The sequence below is a fragment of the Cydia splendana genome, chromosome 11 (genome assembly GCF_910591565.1).
Source record: "Cydia splendana chromosome 11, ilCydSple1.2, whole genome shotgun sequence".
Classification (NCBI taxonomy): Eukaryota; Metazoa; Arthropoda; class Insecta; order Lepidoptera; family Tortricidae; genus Cydia; species Cydia splendana.
The window spans coordinates 8,902,034-8,923,796 of NC_085970.1; the positions used below are offsets into that span (position 1 = coordinate 8,902,034).

Consider the following 21,763-nt stretch of genomic DNA (forward strand, 5'->3'; position numbering starts at 1 on the left):
AACATTTTATGATACCTTCCTGTTTTTATTTACTTAATTTAATTTTTTACTTTTTATGTGATCGGTACTTCATTTATTTTAGATTTTGGGCTAATATTAGTTTGTTAACCGACTTCCAAATCTCAAAGAAGGAGGTTATCAATTCGGTTGTATGTTTTTTTTATTTTTTATTGTTTTTATGTTTGTTACTCTATATCTCCGTCATTCCTGGACCGATTTTGAAAATTAGTTTTTTGATTTTTGTCAAAACCCAGTTCTGATGATGGGATCCATGAGGAATCGAGGGAACTCCTCAAATTTTAAACGCATACATATAGTGATTTTTGGGTTTTTATCATCAAATTAAGCATACACATTCAAAAAAGTGACATTTGATGAAGTGCAACTGCTGATGATGATCAGAACGGAACTCTTCAACGACGCATAGTTAACGTTTGGCGATTTGTCGTCTTCGTTATGTTTGTTAAGCAAGTCAAGTTTTAAAGCCACATTTTTGTCAAGCTCGAGTTCTAATGATGGGATCCATAAGGAATCGAGGGAACTCCTCAAATATTAAAGGCATAAGTATAGATTTTTTTTGTATTTTCATCATAAATCAAGCATTTACATTAAAAACTGTCGCATTTGATGAAGTGGAACTGCTGATGATGACCAGAACAAAACTCTTCAACGACGCATAGTACACGTTTGGTGATTTCTAATTTCGATTTTGACTTGGACTGCGACCCGGACTGCGACCCAGAACCGGACTCATACCCGGATCCGGTTCGGACCCGGACTCGGACCCGGACTTGGAATCGAACTCGGACCCGGACTCGGACTCGGACACGGACTCGGACTAGGACCCGGACTCGGACTCGGACCCGGACTCGGAACCGGACTCGGAACCGGACTCGGACTCGGCCCCGGACACGGACTCGGACACGGATTCGGACCCGGACTCGGACTCAGACTCGGACCCGGACTCGGACCCGGACCTTGACCCGGAAAACCACTATAATATATATTATATTATAATTATTATTATTACACGTAAATTTGTTCACGAAGAAACCGTGTACCGACTCTTCATGCCATTATATTTTTAATTATATTCTACAAATCGTCACTAAAAGTATCAAAATATCAAAATATGGAGTTCCGTTTGAGAAAGAAGCAAAACAATTTTGTCTTTGACAGTAATTGAATTATTGTGTGATTTAGAAAGGCAATTCAAGATTTATATTTTTACTCACAAAGACAACACAGAAATTCAATCTCAAATGTAAACGTTCGAACAATTTCCATACATTGACGACATCACTCAAAATTCTTCTTCAAGTCAGATGCCCGCTGGGGCTGCACCGGAGCACACGTATAATTCTTCAAATAAAAATGACAGCTTGATTTGACATTAAATCATATACGCACACGAGAAAGTATACCAGTAGATAAATTGTATTTCAAAAAATAGGGTACATAAATATCAGCTCGCGTCTCCTTTAAATTTGATTTGCTGTTATTTACGGGTCATAATGGTTGAAAACCTCAGTAAACTATCTTAAAACAATACGATTACAGTCGAATTTAAGTATTATGTTCCTTCAAATCAAAACTCGCTTAAAATGAAAAAAGTTTAAAGACTCATCCTTTACTGATTGGGATTAATTTTCATTTTGCGTCATTTTAAAAACGTATTTGACTTCTGTACGTCAATTAATTTTGATGACAATTGTAATCTTGTAATATATTATAGAACTTTTATCTTAAAATATTGCCTATTAACAGGAAGCGTTATGTAATTCGTATAAGTAATACCTGAAAGTCTTGTACCTAGATCTGTAATACCATGGATTGCGACGAATAAATGATTATGATTATGCCGTTCATTCCGTCTATATGTATAATGCGTGTACGTGCTGTTCTCTGAAAATCTTCAAGAAAAAATAACGGCTAGACCAGCACGAAGTACTAGCGAGTTTTTGCGGCTTTGGAGACCGAGATAAAGCTTACAGGCCAATACCGCTGTGGCCTGGTTATTGTTATGTATACCTATGTATCGAATGTTTAAAAAAAAAAAAAACTATAAAAAGCAATGTTTTATTTCGATTAGGTCTACATTTTGTGCATATTGTATATCTGAAGTATTTTCGTACTAAACTTGAAACTTTCGTTGAAACTAAATAAAATAATTATTCCTAATATACAGTCACCTGCAATTTATGTTACACAACACACAACGAAGGCCGCAAAAATATCTGACACGATCTTATTTGTAGAACCATAAGAGCATGTCATATATTTTTGCGGCCTTCGAAGAGTAGGTACCGGTCATTATCACCAACTTTGCCCGCATTTAAAAAAAAACACGAATTTCTCAAAAAAAAAACAAATCGTAATTACTTTTTTTGCTCAGCACGTCCATTGTGATCAAACGCATCAGTTTATTTGAAGAAAAAATATTTTTATCGTGTTTTTACCCATTTTTTTGCGTTTTAGAGGGTGGGCAAAGATATCCGGAGTTTTCGCCAACATTGCCCACGTCAATTTGGTATTAATATACAGCTCGTATGATGATGATGTCTAAGGATCACTGGTTTTGGGCAATCCTACCATTCCCTGTTAATAACTTAGCGATAAGTGTAAAAACTTTTAAATAAATTTGCAGGGCAATGTTGCCTACCCGTTTTTGCTCATTTCCATATAAGGCTCGCCTAAGCATTTTACAAAGGCTAGGGTTGTCACTTTTGAGAAAATCTGTTACAATAGTTTAATGGCCAAAAATATGATTTTTGCTGTGTTTTCATTAGTTAACGGGATAAAACATCTAAGTAAAGGATAATAAGACAAATTAAATACAGTATATATTTATAAACTTACTTTAGTGTACAAACATAACCTTATTTTACATGCGAAGTTGGGTAAATTAGATGAAAGTGACAACCCTAATCCGTTTTTGGTGGTGGGCAATGTTGGAATGGATGCCAAATCACCGGATTACTTTGCCCACCGCTAAAACTCGCTAAAAATTACAAATTAAAGATATCTTATTGATACTGTTTTAACACCCCCTGGCACTGATTAAAATAACCGACTTGGTTTCACATTACATCTCAAAACTTTTTGAAGTGAAAATTTCTTTAGCGGCGTGTAATAGTGCCCTTGCGGCCTATTTGCTGAATAAATGTTGAAGTTTGAAGTTTGCATGCCAAGTTTCGTGCTTTCTGCCGGATGGGACAGGATTTAGGATGGGTCAGACCAGGACCGCATTTTTGCAGGTTCATCTTTTATTAGCCAGACTCTACCTCCATACTAAATCGAGCTAAGGAGTCGCACTATAAAGAAATATTGAACATTTTCTTTCAAGTTGATATACAGGGTGTCCATGCATTAGGGTATTTATATTCAATATTCAATAATTTATTCATAAAATCAATACAATTTTACACGTCAATGGTATTTAGAACCAGTATACAAAGTATCATAACAAATTACGATTTTTTTACTTTGGAGCAACCTGTATGTGTTAGTAGCTCCTGAGGTAATAAATAGTATGACTAGATTTTGCCCTGTGCGCGGGGCCCGAGGGCCCCACGGTCTTCTTGTAGTTTGTTGTTGGTGCTGTTGTTTTTGTTGTTGTAGTAGTAGTAGTAGTTTGTTTTCCAAAGGGAAAAAGAAATAAAGTTGTACTTTTGCTAGGACGAAAAGATCCGCGTGAAAGCACTACATTCCCGCAGCTCGGCCTGGCCTCGCGTGCTTGGGAACTCGTAAGGGACGCTCCGGGCCTTCGGCCCTACGCGGAGCTCGGCCTTCGTCCTTCGCTGGGTTTCGAAGCTCAGCGTCGGGCCTTCGGCCCGCCGCTTCGCTTATTAAAACAGTTGGGAGGGTTGGTTTTGCTTCGGGGCTTAAGCGGGAAGTTGGAGCTTAAACACGACCCAATAGGAAAAGTGTCTTAGACAAGCGAAACGGCGGGCCGAAGGCCGAAGGCCGTAGGCCAACTTCCCCCTCTCGTGTGACGCTTCGGGCCTTCGGCCCTACGCGGAGCTCGGCCTTCGGCCTTCGCGAGCCTCGACGCTTCGCCGTCGGGCCTTCGGCCCGCCGGCTTCGCTTATCAAGACAGTTGACTTTGTAGAACGCTTGGGGGAACTGCATTCACGCAGCTCGGCCTTCGGCCTCGCGTTTTGGGAGTCGGGGTGGAGGCTCCGGGCCTTTGGCCCTCCGCCGGGGTCGGCCTTTGGCCTCCCGGCCTGAAGCTCGCCCTTCGGGCTCGCTTAACACACTTTTTGTATAGGATTTTGCTTTGTTCGTCATTCCCGCAGCTCGGCCTTCGGCCTCGCCCAAAATTACTGGGGGCGGGGCACGCTTGGATATTCGGGGTGAAGCTCCGGGCCTGACGGCCTGAAGCTCGCCCTTCGGGCTCGCTTAACCTACTTGGAAATTTGAATTTTGCCCTTGTCGCCCGCCATTTTGGATTTTTCCAAAAATTTTTTTTACATGGTAATGCTGGGCCCCCTAGCTCGCCGCATGCCAAATCTCAGCGCACTCGGACCAACTTGAAAAATTAAAAAAAAAAGTCGGCCATTTTGAAATTTTTTAAATGCAGTTTGCTGTGTTTCGGGGCCCTCTATGACATTTGGTCGAGCACCCCCCACCTACCTCGCACCGTTTAAAAGTTGCCATACAAAATTAAAATGACCATTATTTCCGCCATCTTGGATTTTTTCCAAAAATTTTTTTTTCATAGGAATCTAGAGGCTTCTATCTCTCGCCATGCCAATCTCAGCGCGCTCGGACCAACTTGAAAAAAAAAAAAAAAAAAAGTCGGCCCGTTTGAAAATTTTTAAATGCAGTTTATTTTGTCTCGGGGCCCTCTATGACATTTGGTCGAGCACCCCCCACCTATCTCGCACCGTTTAAAAGTTGCCATACAAAATAAAAGGGGCCATTTTTTCCGCCATCTTGGATTTTTTGGAAATTTTTTTTCCCATACGAATCTAGAGGACCCCGAGATTCCGTGACCAAAATTTCAGCGCGCTAGGACAAACTTGAAAAAATTAAAAAAAAAAATCAGCCATTTTGAAAAAAAATGGCGGCGTCAAAAACTGCCAGGGACCCTCTATGACATTTGGTCGAGCACCCCCCACCTACCTCCCACCGTTTGGCCGGGCCGTCGAACATTTTTCTGACCGGAAGCGGTAGGCCAAAAGTCGGAATTTTCTGAAGTCACGAGACCGCCCTCTATACGACCGTACCAAAGTCTAACACCCCACGAACCTCCTTCTGGGAGAACAATCATGTCAATTAATCAGTCGTGTTGCAGCTTTAAATAAGATTAATTATTAATTATTAAATTATTAAATTAAATTAAATTAATTAAAACTTTCTTCGACCGTTTCGATTATCTTTTTTATTTATGACATTAATAAGATTCTGACTTTTGACAAATGTCATCATTGCCGCACATTTTCAAACAAATTGTCAAGTTAGAGAGGACTATGGAGGAGATTACTGTTTACTAGCTTTTGACTTAACTCCTGGCCCCTGTTTCACCAACGTGACAGGTGCGACGAATTGTAAAATCACTGTTGCTGACGTCACAGGCATCCATGAACTACGGTTACCGCTTACCATCGGGCGGGCCGTATTCCTGTTTGCCACCATCATTGTATTATTAAAAAAAAACTTTATGATATCGGAAAAAAAACAGATATTTCTCTTGCTAAGTTTATGACAATTGTCACAGAAACACTGCAATTGTCACGAAATTCCGACATATAACTCATTACCTGTCAAGAATTACCTACAATTCTTCTAGATCTTTGACAATTGTCAGAAACTTCACAGGAGAAATATCTGTTTTTTCCGATATAATAAAGTTTTTTTTTAATAATACAATGATGGTGGCAAACAGGAATACGGCCCGCCCGATGGTAAGTGGTAATCGTAGCCCATGGATGCCTGTGACGTCAGCGATAGTGATTTTACAATTCGTCGCACCTGTCACCGATGTGAAATTGGGGCCTGGCCTCTATTTCACTACGGTGGCAGGTGCGACACTTGTCGACATCACAGTTGGTACTGACGTTACAGGCCTCCATAGGCTACGGTAACCGCTTACCATCAGACGGGCGGTGTGCTTGTTTGCCACCAACATGTTAATAAAATAAAAACTCCATTATATCGCCAAATACTAAGTACTTATTTTGCGAAGCTAATGACAATTGTCACAAGAAACACGACAATTGTCGGTAATTCTTGACAGCAAATGAGTTCTGTGTAACACTATATGAGTAAAATGAATATAGGCGTGGAATCGAATGTATTTGCAGCCAACAAAATGCCAATGTTTGTTCAGCTACCTGTTCACCTGTTTAAATTGCTTATTATCAATTTAGATCCGGATTTTAAACCTGGCTGACATCGGATAGCCATTTATATTGATGTCAATGGTGTTGGTGAATATTTTAATTCATTCGGGCGAAAACCGGAAGGTTGGTTGGGTATCATAAAATGTTCATGGAGAGAAATTGTAAAGGCCCCAGTACACAATGGGCCATTGCCGGCCACTCCAAGGGACGCAGCCATGCGCAGGGTTGGGCAAAATACTGGCTTCCACGTATTTCAAATACAAATTACAAAATACATTTTTAAAAGTATTTGAAATACCAAATACAAACTACTTTGGTGACTGGTATTTGAAATACAAAATACAAATTACAGTGTTTAAAATAATGTATTTCAAATACAAAATACAAAATACTTTTCATTTTTTTTGTTTAATCATTTTGTTTTTTTAACGAATATCCTTTCCTAAAAACTTATAGGGTCATTGCGCTTGTTTTCGTCCAGCTCTAGTTTTCGTCCACTTGATGAAATTTGAATATAAACCTACATTGCTGGACAAATTTGGACTGATTTCAATCCTTAGCTAAACAATATATCTGTCTACATATAAAAATTTCATTTCGCAAATAGTAAATTAAAAATGAAATATATTATGTGCTAATTTGTCAAGTGGTCTAAAACTAGAGCATGGACGGAAACTACTGCAATGACCCTATCCCCTGGCTGTTGACGAAAAGTTCCGCGCAGAATAGCTCGCGCATTGTACTATTTGCCCGCGTACAAGTCGTACATTATATTTAAAAAAACGTTCCATTTTACGATCATAGAATTTAATAAAATGTATTTTGTAGAAATGTATTTTGAAGCTTGAAGTATTTGAAATACAAAATACACGTAAGTGCAGTATTTGAAATACCAAATACAAAATACTTTTCCAGGTAGTATTTGAAATACAAATACTAAATACTAAAATGTATTTCAAATACGTATTTCAAATACATGTAATTGAAATACTGCCCAACCCTGGCCATGCGGTAGAATGAGATAGCAATATCATTTGCTCCCTCTAACGCATAAATGCGTCCCTTGGAATGGCCGGCGATGGCCCATTGTGTACTGGGGCCTTAAGATATGGTATTGTAATCAACAACTGCAAAGTTTTTTTTACATCGGTTTGTGGCAAATACTGTTTAGTTTATCTTTATTTTAAAACGAAAAATGTCAACTTGCATGTTTTCTCCACTGTACACAGAATAAGTAATGATGTTACTATATCTCATATGTTCAGAATATTACTTGAATAAACTTATTATCCTATATAAAATGTGTGTTTTTATATTTCTAAACCCAGTTTCTAAGTAGATTGCACATACATTATAGTCACATTAAAATTCCATTTTGCGAAATAAAGAATTCAACATTTAACTTTGCAAAAGTAGATAATTGTTATTAGAATATTTTCTAAAAGCAATAAAAATGAGAAGATTAGGTTAGATTCGAGCTACAATGACATTAGGTTGGGTTCAAGGTAAGGTTGCAGGGCCTCAACAAGGGAAAAAAAGGGGGAGGGACTGTTGGCCTGGCTAAGTGAGCCAGAACTCACCCACTACTCCCTACTACTGCCGTAAGCAGGTAATGAATTCCCAATGTATTAGGTATAGGTTTAATAAATTATAAATATATTTCATTAATAACATAATAATATACAAATATGTAAAAGCATAAAGTAATAAATAAGCCTACAGTAATCACGTATACCGGTCCCACGGATGCGGATGTTGCTTACATAATCTCGTCTGTCAAGGAGTTTCGGCAGGAAAGGCCTTGGCAGACTTAAAAATTTCCGAAATGAGGGTTCATACCTACCGACTGGAATTGGTTTCATGGAGGTATCAGATGGGTTAATGTAGGGTAACTGATGTACACCTTGCTAACATAATCTCGTCTGCCAAGGTGTTTCGGCAGGAAAAGCCTTGGCAGACTTATATATTCATGAAATGAGGGTTCATACCTACCGACTGGAATTGGTTTCATGGCGGTATCAGATGGGTTAGTGTACGGTAACCGATGGTCATCTTGCTTATAATCTCGTCTGCCAAGGTGTTTCGGCAGGAAAAACCTTGGCAGACTTATATATTCCTAAAATGGGGGTTCATACCTACCGAATGGAATTGGTTTCATGGTGGTATCAGATGGGTTAGTGTAGGGTAACCGATGGCGACCTTGCTTACATAATCTCGTCTGCCATGGTGTTTCGGCAGGAAAAGCCTTGGCAGACTTATATATTCCTGACATGAGAGTTCATACCTACCGACTGGCATTGGTTTCATGGTGGTATCAGATGGGTTAATTTAGGGGTCCCGATGGTCACCTTTGAGAGCGTCTGCCAAGCACTTCCGGCAAAAAAAATAGTGGCAGACTTCGCTTTTCTGTGTCTACATGTAAATTTCTAACTGCTGCCATAACTACTATCTCGGTATCAGATGGGTTAAATCAGCCCCTTTTTTCGCACCGGAAGTGGCCTTCTTTTTCGTACTTTCGGCAAGTTCCGCCGTGGCAGACTATCGAATTCGGACTTAGCATAACTTTTCTGGGAAACCATTGTGCATTTCATCGTGGTATCAAGTCGGTTAGAAATTTTGCGGCCGGCTCTTCTACCAAATCGAAACGTCGGCGTGCAGTTCAGCAAACTGACCCAGAACCCTGGCAGTACCTAGTGGAACTCAGGTTTGGTGTAACAACGGCACATTATGGTTTGGTCATCCGACTCATCTTGATGAGCACTTAGGAGAGGAGTACCCAAGATAGAGCCGATGCCGAACCCTGGCAGTACCTAGTGGAGCTCGGGTTTGATGCAACATACATAGACACACGCTGTTTTGGATATCCGACTCGTCATGATGATCACTGGGTAGATCAGTACCCAAGATAACTGATGCTGAACCCTGACAGTGCCTAATGGAGCTCGGGTTTTATACAACATAGGCACACGCTGTTTTGGTCATGCAACTCGTCTTGATGAGAACTTAGGCTGAGCTGATGCTGAACCCTGGCTGTACCTAATGGAACTCGATCAGGTTTGATGCAACATAGACACACGCTATTTTGGACATCCGACTCGTCATGATGAGCACTTGGGAGAACAGTACCCAAGATAGAGCTGATGCTAAACCCTGGCTGTACCTAGTGGAACTCCGGTTTGGTGCAACATAGGCACAAGCTGTTTTGGTCATCTGATAATGAGCACTTGGAAGAGCAGTACCCAAGATAGAGCTGATGCTGGACCCTGGCTGTACCTAGTGGAACTGTGTGTGTTAGTTTATGTGCGGAGCAGCGTGATTACCGCCAGTAGGTGTCCAGACGGGATAATTTTTCGATCAATTGTGTGGAGTGGACGCAAAAATAAATTCAAGAACATTGGCTCGCTGACCCAACATTATGTGGGAAAGCCAGTTGGGTTCCTTATAAAATGTACTGGGCGGCCGTTTAGGATGTAATAAGCACTTATGAAATTGTATATTACGTGTGGATGATATTGGCAATTTGATTTTGTCATCTGGACACGTTTTTAAAGGACAAAGTAAAAGCTGTAACAGACAGGCGTACCGGACAGCAACCGGGGTCCGGTTAGTATATTTATTTCTTGCTCTCACTTAAAGCTGCGTTATTACGTACCCACTCGATCAAACATGAAACAAGCCTCGGATTGGATCAAAACCGCGGTCCAGTACGTTTAGGTAGAAAACCTCTGCGAGCCCTTACAAAGCTCTGCTTTTTGCTAGTATTACTTTTATTCTTATAATTTGGCCTTGTACACGTTAATAAATCCAATTAATATATAATAAATCCAATAAGCTAGCTATGGGTAGGTACTAGGCGACGATATAAACATACTTATATGTACATAGAAAACAACCATGACTCAGAAACAAATAAACTTCACACAAATAAATGCCCTTAGCGGGATTCGAACCCAGGACCATCGGCTTCGCAGGCAGGGTTACTACCCACTAGGCCAGACCGGTCGTCTTGTTGCAATCGTTGCTAATTTTTTATGTATTCACGACCAATCACAACGTATAATGGTAAATTTGGATGAGTGAGAGTGAGAATTATAATTTATAACTTTTTCTTTGTATAAAATGTGTCCAGTTCCATGGCCATCTCATGTTATTTAAATTGAGATCTCTTGATTTTAAAAATTTGACAACTTCCGCGAAATACTACCATTGTATAATATGCAGACATGGAAAATTTACATGAGTACAAAGATAGGCATGGAATTTCACTTGTGAGAAAGGAACCCTAACTATATGTAAAATGGCGAATCATAAGCAACACCTGTTGCTATTATAAAGTTTTAACTCTCATAGAGTATTTGTAGACGAGGTGCTAATCCCTTTTGCTCTTATAATGGCCTTGCTCAAAACATGACAAAATAAGTAACCACATTTTTAGCACAAAACCGCTTAAATACAAGGGCGCGTTGATAATACAACACACTGCATATCACATTTTATCATGAAAATAAATTCCCACACAGTTTTCATAATAAATATGCAAATATTCGGGTAATCTATATTTCTATACAGGGTGTCCCATAAGTGACACGACACAGTGACACTGGAGGTAGACTAGGCCAAGAGGACCCAAACCAACTTAACATGACCCCAGTAAAAGTGGCACGGTTTTCAAGTTATTGCCAAATTAAGGTTTTTCATGAATTTTGACCGTTTTTAACATTGTTAGTGCCAGTGTGCACTCGGAAAGGTCTCGAAGTTAGATTTTTTTATGTGTACGGCATCATGAATAGTTGATTAAGATAACAGAAGAGGTATTTTATCGATAAACATTGTAAAATGCAAAAAATACCGGTTTAATCTTGAATTAAATTCACAGCGAAACATTAATTTCGACTTTGACCACCTGTCGTGAAAAAAAAATACTAGAAAAGTAATGAGCAAATAACGTCAAGCTATTAAGCATGTTATGCAGATTCAAAAATGGTATCATACATGTACCTTTCCCTAATAAAATAAGAATTATGATCATCTTTCGAATGCCTCATAAAAATTAGGTTAAAACTAGGAAATCTGCAATCCGTTGCTACTTAGTAAAAATAACGATTTAATGTTAAGATATCTCATTCTGGATACAGAAATAAAAAATCGCCCATTTAGTATTTGCCGAATGCCTAAAAGAAAGAGATGGAAAATGCTTATCTCCCTTTTTAGGGGTATCATTGAGTTGATAAAGGTTCAAAGAAAATAAAATTCAGGTTGAAGTTTATTTGATTTATTAAAATAATGTTACAGTAGATGCTCGAATTGTTTTCCCCGGGCTCGTATGCACGCTTGGCACCGTCTTAATTTCTCGTTAATTTCCTTAAATTAATTTCGGATATGCTTCGTGCTGCCTCGAAGACACGCCGCCGTAGTTCCTCTTGGGACCTTATTGGTTTTGAGTAAACTTTATCTTTTAAGCATCCCCAATAAAAAAAATCCAATGGGTTCAGGTCCGGGGAACGCGGCGGCCATGCCACTGGTCCCAATCGGCCGATCCATCTTCTTGGGAATGTCCGTGTGAGGTGGTCGCGGACGTCGCGAGCGTAGTGTGCTGGGCAGCCATCTTGCTGGAACCACATCCTCCGTCTGAGTGCGAGCGGTGCGTCTTCAATTAAGTCTAGCAAACCGTCTTGCAAGAACTGCAAGTAATTTCTCCCATTCAAAATGGCTGGCAACTCGACCGGTCCTATTATTTGGCCATTGAATATTCCCGTCCACAAATTAATTTTAAATTGGTGTTGGGACCGGTCTTCTCTTTCCTCGTGTGGGTTTTCAAGTTGCCAGCTATGAATGTTGTGGAGATTGAGATACCCATCTCTTCTACACGTAGATTCGTCGCTCCACAAAACTTCATTAAAAAAGTTTTCATTTTCTCTAATTTTTTGCAGCATTTGTCGGCAAAATGCAACTCGAGGTGCGTAATCCGTCGGAAGAAGTGTTTGCACGCGTTGGATATGGTACGGATGATATTTGTTACGTTTTAAAATTCTCTGTGCTGAGGACTTAGGTACGCCAGTGCGGCGTTCAATCATTCGTACTGAAATTTCTGGCTCTCTCCGTACCATATTTAAAACCACGTTGTCGTCAATAGTCCGGGGTCTTCCTTCAGCGTTAGCTCGTCCTGGCATTCTGCCATTGCGATATGCATTAACAATTCGCAAAATAACTTCGTGATTCGTGGCATTACGATCTGCATATCTTTCATTGTACAGTCTTGCAGCTAATCTTGAGTTGTAAGTGACATTCCCTCGATTAGATACACGCCTAGTTTCTCCATAAATCATGTGCATGTCACTGTACTCACGATGGGTGTAATTGTTGCGATTTGCCATTGTAGTGGAGTAGTTCCACAAAACAATAATCAGTGTCCAAGAAGAGGGCAGAGTCGTCGTTTCAGTTCCACAAACAGTCCAAGTCAAAAAGAAATCAGAGTCCAGTTGAATGCCAAGTCGATTTGTTTAGGAACACAGAAACAGAGGTGCAAAGACAACACAGGTGTTGCACGAAACGCAAGGTAACGAACTAGGTTTAGCATTCCTGAATGCTTACTAGAGATAAGGATGACAAAGTTGTGCAAGCGTGGCTTATCCCCACTCCTTTTGTTTTTCGTAGTGATAAGCCCTGGGATATTCCCAGGTAGCAGTCGACCGTGCGACAAAGTCGAGATAAAAAGAGCGAGATAGAGCAAGTGGATGTTATGTTGTCTCATTCTCCTGACCTTTTGAGAACGCGGACTCAAAACCAATAAGGTTCCAAGAGGAACTACGGCAGCGTGTCTTCGAGGCAGCACGAAGCATATCCGAAATTAATTTAAGGAAATTAACGAGAAATTTTATAAGACGGTGCCAAGCGTGCATACGAGCCCGGGGAAAACAATTCGAGCATCTACTGTAACATTATTTTAATAAATCAAATAAACTTCAACCTGAATTTTATTTTCTTTGAACCTTTATCAACTCAATGATACCCCTAAAAAGGGAGATAAGCATTTTCCATCTCTTTCTTTTAGGCATTCGGCAAATACTAAATGGGCGATTTTTTATTTCTGTATCCAGAATGAGATATCTTAACATTAAATCGTTATTTTTACTAAGTAGCAACGGATTGCAGATTTCCTAGTTTTAACCTAATTTTTATGAGGCATTCGAAAGATGATCATAATTCTTATTTTATTAGGGAAAGGTACATGTATGATACCATTTTTGAATCTGCATAACATGCTTAATAGCTTGACGTTATTTGCTCATTACTTTTCTAGTATTTTTTTTTCACGACAGGTGGTCAAAGTCGAAATTAATGTTTCGCTGTGAATTTAATTCAAGATTAAACCGGTATTTTTTTGCATTTTACAATGTTTATCGATAAAATACCTCTTCTGTTATCTTAATCAACTATTCATGATGCCGTACACATAAAAAAAACTAACTTCGAGACCTTTCCGAGTGCACACTGGCACTAACAATGTTAAAAACGGTCAAAATTCATGAAAAACCTTAATTTGGCAATAACTTGAAAACCGTGCCACTTTTACTGGGGTCATGTTAAGTTGGTTTGGGTCCTCTTGGCCTGGTCTACCTCCAGTGTCACTGTGTCGTGTCACTTATGGGACACCCTGTATATAAAAATTCAATTTCATTTCAGCAAAATGGATGACACTTGTTAATTTATTGTCAAACTGTTACAAAAAAAGTAAACCACTAAGAAAAAAAATACCTATTGCAGAGTCATAAACGCACAGTTATAAATCCCAAAGACTTTTTAAGAGCCTCTGTTTTGCCGTTATGAGTTTTACTCCCTTAAATCTGATGATAACAAAACGTGTATAAGGGCTATTGCCCTTATTAATTGCTTTTAATATGATTTGTATAAGTATATTAGCTTTTTAAGAGCACTTTCCTTGCCATTATAAGTTGGACTTCCTTGTTGCGTGTCATAATAAAGCACGTAAAAGATTAAGAAAGCTTACAATAAAGCAACTACAAGGGGGATATAAGGTAATTGTCCTTATAATTTGTGCCCAAATGCACCCTTATTAGTGATAATATGGCTCATATAAGAATATTATTTTTGGCATTTTAAGCCACTACAGGAGGAATTTTTGTTTGTTGGGTTGGAACGGATGGCTTGGGTGCTCATCATATGTACACAGATGCTTCTAAGACGTCAGATAATGGTTGTGTTGGCATTGGTGTTCTCCACACCCAATCTAATATTTACCAAGAAATAAAGTTGCCACCTGAATCCTCTGTGCTTTGGAATCCTAAAAGCATTAGAATTCATCATTATAATGCATCTAAAAAAAACAATTATTTTCTCAGATTCCCTAAGTTCACTTCAGGCAATATGTAAATTTCCTTTCAAATCTAAATCTAATAACCCAATTATTTACCAAATCCGTAGCCTACTGTTAAAATGTCACCTTGCAGGGTATTCAGTTTCCATTATGACTGGATCCCTGGACACAGAGGGATTAAAGGTCATGAAAGGGTGGATGAGTTGGCTCGAGATGCCATTAGTTGTGGGGACATATTTCCATTTATGAATGTTGCTGAAGACCTGTTGGCACTGCCTACAGGAGGAAATTATGGACATCTGGTGCATCCAAAAATCAAATCCTGCCAAACCTTGGTTTGCTAAAATCTCTTTGCCAAAGCCTGCAACTAGTATGTATATTAATTCGAATGAGATTGGGTCACGTATGTACACCGGAACACCTCAAACTACTAAATCGCGTGGCCAGTTCTGCATGTACTTGTGGAACTGATCCCGCTGATCTTAATCATATATTATTTGCATGTAACCTTCATGATCGTTCTATATTATTAAAACAGCTGTCAGATTTGAAAGTTCCGTTTCTATTACAACACTCCTGGGGGCCTAGCCGAAACGCATTTCGAAAAAAGATATCGCTAACGAATCGATAAAAAATGTATGGGAATGACAGGTACCGTAGATGAGTCTGTCGAAAAATATTAACGAATACAAAAATGTTAGCCAAGTTGCAATGTTGTAACGAAACGCAAAACATTCGTTACCGGAATTCGATATCTGCCATACATTGTCTAGCCAAGTAACACTTTTGACAAGCGAAATGGATTCGTTATCGCCTCCTAGGTGTCGACACGTAGCGAGAGCTATCCCGTTGCAGGGCCCGTAGCCAAATTACATTCGCTCCTTATCGATTCGATCTCTACGTTCGCAAGCGACTGGTCGATAATGTTTATAATAACCTAGCCAAGAGGCAATCTTTTTAGTTTTCGCTCATTCTATGCGCCAAGTCGGTAAAAATTAATTTTTGTCTGTGGTTCTCGTTCAAAACCGTCAAGAAACATCATCTGTCAGCTGTCAAGAGTGTCAAGTGAACAGCGAATCTAATTTTGGAGAAAATAATTGTTTTATCGGTAAGCAAATTAAATATGTTGGTATTTGTTTAACTTAGTTTATCACAATTTCGTGATAAAATAACTCTATATAGTGTAATATTTGAAGAGTGCGTTGTTAATTGCATATAATTTTGACCTAAAGTTTAACAATTTCAGACAGCCGTCGTCCCGGCAGCCCCAACCAAGGCGGCGACGCAGCCAGAGCGGTAGAGATGCGCATAATCGTTCACTGAGTTGAAAAGAGTGATTCATATCTTTCGCTCGCGGTGATATATATCACTCATTTAGCTCATTTAGCTCATTTCGCTCAGTAGATCTGTAGATTAAATAGTGAGTAGAGAGAGATGTCAATCAATCAGATTGATTGAATTGTTTGGTTTGATTTGTATTACCTACGCACTTGATCGTTAAAAAATATGCATTATTAGTGTTATATAAGCTATACTATACATACATTTACTACAATATACATATTAAGCAGATTTTCCTTCATACTTGGACAGGCTTAGGACTGTCAATCTAGATTTTTTAGGTTAATAATAAAACGAGGGAAAAACAAAGTTTCTCCTAAACGTACCTCATATTAAACATAAACCCCTCTAATCTAGATTGGCAATTATGATGAAAATCTGATACTATATAGTGTACATTTCATAAAAATATTAGACTATCATTACATTAATTACACTACCTAAGCCCGTCAATTAAATCTTAAACTAAAATTGGTCAACAAACGACAGCCGTAGTCTGCTCTCTCGACATCCAACAGTACTCTGTACATAAAAGTGCGTAAATGGGATGGTTATATAATACGCACAGCCATAAGTGCGACGAAGAAAGCAAATCACACGGTACGGATCCCGCCATGTTTTCCCGGCACCCTCCGAATTCATCCGAAACGCTCCGAAACCGTCACTCCGCATCGTCTCACTCGTTTGGCTGGGCCCGCTCATTCGATCATGAGTGGGAAAGAGCGAGCAAGTAACACCGATATAAAAGAGTTACTGAGCGAAATGAGCTAGTCAAATCTGTACTGAGTTGAAGAGTGAGCTAGTTCAATCAAAAGATACAGTTCATTTGAATCACTCGCTCGCGAACGACACATGTCTACAGAGCGGGCAAGAGCGGCTCCGCGGGCTCTTCTTCCACGCTGAGAAGTCCTCGCCAAGTTGGCACGTACAGTCAGAGCTGCCGCTGCAATGACGCCTTCATGGCAGTTACCAGTGCTAAGGACGTGCACTGCTGGCTTACTTGACCAGAAGAGACAATACTTTAAACGTTAGTATTGATTCAAACCGTGAAGTGAAATTGTGGACAGGTTTGCCCGAATCAGTGTAACCTCAGTGAATTCATTTACTTCATAGACTTCAAACATTTTCGAAATTAACAAAAGTCAAGCGGACATTGAATACATAGATGTTATGCATTAGATTTATCTATTAAGATCGCCGAGGACAGGAACACTTGGAAAAGCATGGTACATCGCGCAGGAAACTCTTCAAACTAGACACGACCTTCAGCAATGAAGACGCCGACTAAGAAGATGCATTAGATAAGATAAAAGCTGCCTGTGAAACCAAAACTAATAAATCATATTGTTACTTAATATTATTTTTTTATTACCTACCTGTCTTTGATTTTTGTTTACTCAGTAATAGAAATACCTAAGTGAGTGAGGCGTTAAAAATGAATTAAACACATCTTTATTATTTATAGTCAATGGAAATTTGGGAAGGTAATCTCACCCGCTAAGCTACTGGCTGTTCATATTTAACCTTTTGTATGCTCCTGTCAAAAATTTGTAATTTATATATCAATCATAATTGAATAAAATAAAATAAATAAATAAATAAATATTGGGGACATCTTACACAGATCAACCTAGCCCCAAACTAACCAAAGCTTGTACTATGGGTGCTAGGCGACGATACACATACTTATATAGACAAATACAAACTTATATACATAGAAAACACCCATAACTCAGGAACAAATATTAGTGTTCATCACACAAATAATTGCCCTTACTGGGATTCGAACCCAGGACCATCGGCTTAGCAGGCAGGGTCACTACTCACTAGGCCAGACCGGTCGTTTTACAAAGACAACTTTTAAAAATTAATGCATTTTTTAAAGTTGAATATAGGTAAGTACATGGGAGCAGATCTGCTCCTAAGCATACCAAAAGTTAAGGTGGTAACTACCATAAATAAATGACACAATGATTGGGTTAAAAAGTTAATTTATTTTATTGAAAATCTATTAATGAAAGATGCAGCAGGTATTTTTTGCCAGCAGCATGAAATCAGCAGCCAAGCATTTTCTTGTTTGTACATATATTATGTACAGTGTATTAAAATAGTAAAACAACACTCAATATATTTTTGTGGTTGTACATGTGACATAGTTTCTTCCCTTGACTCTGACTTTGGAGCACCATAAAGTATTGGTTCATATGCCAAGGCTGCAATGAATATCCAAGTCACCTGAAACAAAATGAATGCTTAGTTTTTCAACAAACTCTGTAACATTTGGTTATAATACTTATTCTCTACCAGTCATATGACAAAAAAAAAACTAAATGTTTTGTGTAAGTACATGTTATGATTATTTTTATATAGTGTGTAGGTACAGTCAGCTGCAGAGAAAAGGTACCACCACTACATAGAAGTTTGTATGCAGGGGTGGGACCTTTTCTCTGCAGCTGACTGTATCTGCGCCTGCCAAAAGAAGTCATATACAATGTTTCATAATATGAAAAAGTTTCATTAATATGGTTGATAATGTATATGTATGACAACAGCCCGTCTGGCCTAGTTGGTAGTGACTAGTGACCCTGCCGGTTAAGCTGATAATCCTGAGTTTGAATCCCCGGTAAGGAAATTTGTTTGTGTAATGAGCACAGATATTTTGTACCTGAGTCATGGGTGTTGTCTATGTATTTAAGTATAGTTTGTCAAAGGACTGTCTCATTTCAAACAAAGACAGAGAGAATCATACTAGCTTTGTCATATACCAGTACTAGCACCCAAAAGATAAGTATGAGTATAGTTTTCCTGGTTCTTACTGACTGACAAATTGGTTTGACCATCTATATATAGTTATCTAAGTACCCTAAGTACCCACAACACAAGTCTTCTTGAGCTTACTGTAGAGTCCGACTAGAAATTGTAGAAATTAAAAAGTAGCAACACTGTAGTCTCATCCCTTTCAAATCAATTTAAGAAAATGGGATGACACTACAATATTGCTAGTTGTTAGTGACCTTGCCTATGAAGGTAATGATTTTGCTTCCCGGGAAGGGCATTTATTTGTGTGAAGAACTTTTGTTCCCGAGTCTTTATCTATATTTGTAAAGCCTTTACCTATATACCTTTGCCTTTACACATTCAATTCACTTTCCTATTGAAAAACAAGTGCTTGCCATTGCGCATATGGGTACCAAATTTAATCTACACCGTTCATCGGTTTATATTTGATGACGTAACAGGAACACATTAGTTATTTTAGCATTAATAACATATTTTATATACTTATTAGTAGGTATAGTAGGGATAAGTTATTGACTCACTCTTACCTTTGTAGGGACATTGTTTCGTGTTGCATTTGTGGGTGCATAATCCATTTTTCCATGACACTGTCACTATAGATAGATATTCAGCGCCTCGGTCACATTGGATCCTTTGGGTGAAATGCTGCGTACGGCCCACAATCCTTTGATCGTAGCATACATGATAAGATCACCAGCTAAGGGCAGTCCTTTCCTAAGCAGTTTCAATAGAGGCGATTTTTCAGACGACGCCTGCGTCTAAGCGACACTTCCGCGTTGTTCGCCGCCCACAGTAATGTTGAAGTATGCTTTTTATTACAAATTCTAATTTACAAACACTATTATTCGGTATTTTCTTGTGCTTCGGTAAGTTATCTGCAAGGGGATAGCTCGCGCTACGTATCGACACCTAGGAGGCGATAACGCTTGTCAAAAGTGTCACTTGGCTAGACAATGTATGACAGATGTCGAATCCCGGTAACGAAAGTTTTGCGTTTCGTTACAACATTGCAACTTGGCTAACATTTTTGTATTCGTTAATATTTTTCGACAGACTCATCTACGGTACCTGTCATTCCCATACATTTTTTATCGATTCGTTAGCGATATCTTTTTTCGAAATGCGTTTTGGCTAGGCCCCCTGATAACTTATCGAAGCACAAGAAAATGCCGTATAATAGTGTTTGTAAATTAAATTTTGTAGTAAAAAGCACACTTTAACATTATTGTGGGCGGCGAACAACGTCTAGACAAAGTCTCGCGTAGACGCAGGCACCGTCTGAAAAATCGCCTCTATTGAAACTGCTTAGGAAAGGACTGCTCTTAGCATTTATGCTACGGGGTCAGATCAAAGGATTGTGGGCCGTACGCAGCATTTTACCCAAAGGATCCAATATGACCGAGGCGCTGAATACCTACCTATAGTTACAGTGTCATGGAAAAATGGATTATGCACCCACAAATGCAACATGAAACAACGTCCCTACAAGGTAAGAGTGAGTCAATAACTTATCCCTACTATACCTACTAATAAGTATATAAAATATGTTATTGATGCTAAAATAACTTCTTATGTGTTCCTGTTACGTCTTCAAATATAAACCGATGAACGGTGTAGATTAAATTTGGTACCCATATGCACACTGGCAAGCACTTGTTCTTAAATAGGAAAGTGAATTGAATGTGTAAAGGCAAAGGTAAAGGCTTTACAAATATGGATAAAGACTCGGGAACAAATGTTCTTCACACAAATAAATGCCCTTCCCGGGATGCAGAACCATCACCTTCATAGGCAAGGTCACTACCGACTAGCAATATTGTAGTGTCATCCCATTTTCTTAAATTGATTTGAAAGGGACGAGACTACAGTGTTGCCACTTTTTAATTTCTACAATTTCTTGTCGGACTGTACAGTAAGCTCAAAAAGCCTTGTATTGTGGGTACTTAGATAACTATTTATAGATGGTCAAACCAATTTGTCAGTCAGTAAGAACCAGGAAAACTGTACTCATACTTATCTTTTGGGTGCTAGTACTAGAATAAGACAAAGCTAGTATGATTCTCTCTGTCTTTGTTTGAAATGAGACAGTCCTTTGACAAACTATACTTAAATACATAGACAACACCCATTACTCAGGTACATCATCAGGTATCTGTGCTCATTACACAAACAAATTTTCTTACCGGGGATTCAAACTCAGGATTAATATCAGCTTAACCGGCAGGGTCACTAGTCACTACCCACTAGGCCAGACCGGCTGTTGTCATACATATACCAATTATCAACCATATTAATGAAACTTTTTTCATATTATGAAACATATTATTGTATTAAGTATATGACTACAGTCAGCTGCAGAGAAAAGGTACCACCCCTGCATACCAACTTCTATGTAGTGGTGGTACCTTTTCTCTGCAGCTGACTGTACCTACACACTATATAAAAAATATCTTAACATGTGTTATACACAAAAACATTTAGTTTTTTTTTGTCAACATACTTACCTATAATATAATTTTATTTATTTCTTAATAATGACTGGTAGAGAATAAGTATTATAAACAAATGTTACCGAGTTTGTTGAAAAACTAGGCATTAATTTTGTTTCAGGTGACTTGGATATTCATTGCAGCCTTGGCATATGAACCAATACTTTATGGTGCTCCAAAGCCAGGGTCAAGGGAAGAAACTATGACACATGTACAACCACAAAAATGTATTGAGTGTTGTTTTACTATTTTAAAACACTGTACATATGTACAAACAAGAAAAGAATGCTTGGCTACTGATTTTATGTTGCCGGCAAAAAATACCTGCTGCATCTTTCATTAATAGATATTCAGTAAAATAAATTTACTTTTTGACCCAATCATTGTTTCATTTATTGGAGTGAGTGGTTATGGTGGTTACCTTAACCTTTGGTATGCTTAGGAGCAGATCT

General features: G+C 38.8%; 1 long non-coding RNA gene across 1 annotated transcript; it reads left to right on the forward strand.

Moving 5' to 3' along the window:
- The first annotated feature begins 15,945 nt into the window (after positions 1-15,945).
- LOC134795033 (uncharacterized) lies at positions 15,946-17,378 on the forward strand. The gene is made up of 2 exons (XR_010144765.1): positions 15,946-17,190; positions 17,313-17,378. It is a non-coding gene; the product is annotated as an uncharacterized LOC134795033 (long non-coding RNA).
- The last annotated feature ends 4,385 nt before the right edge of the window (positions 17,379-21,763 follow it).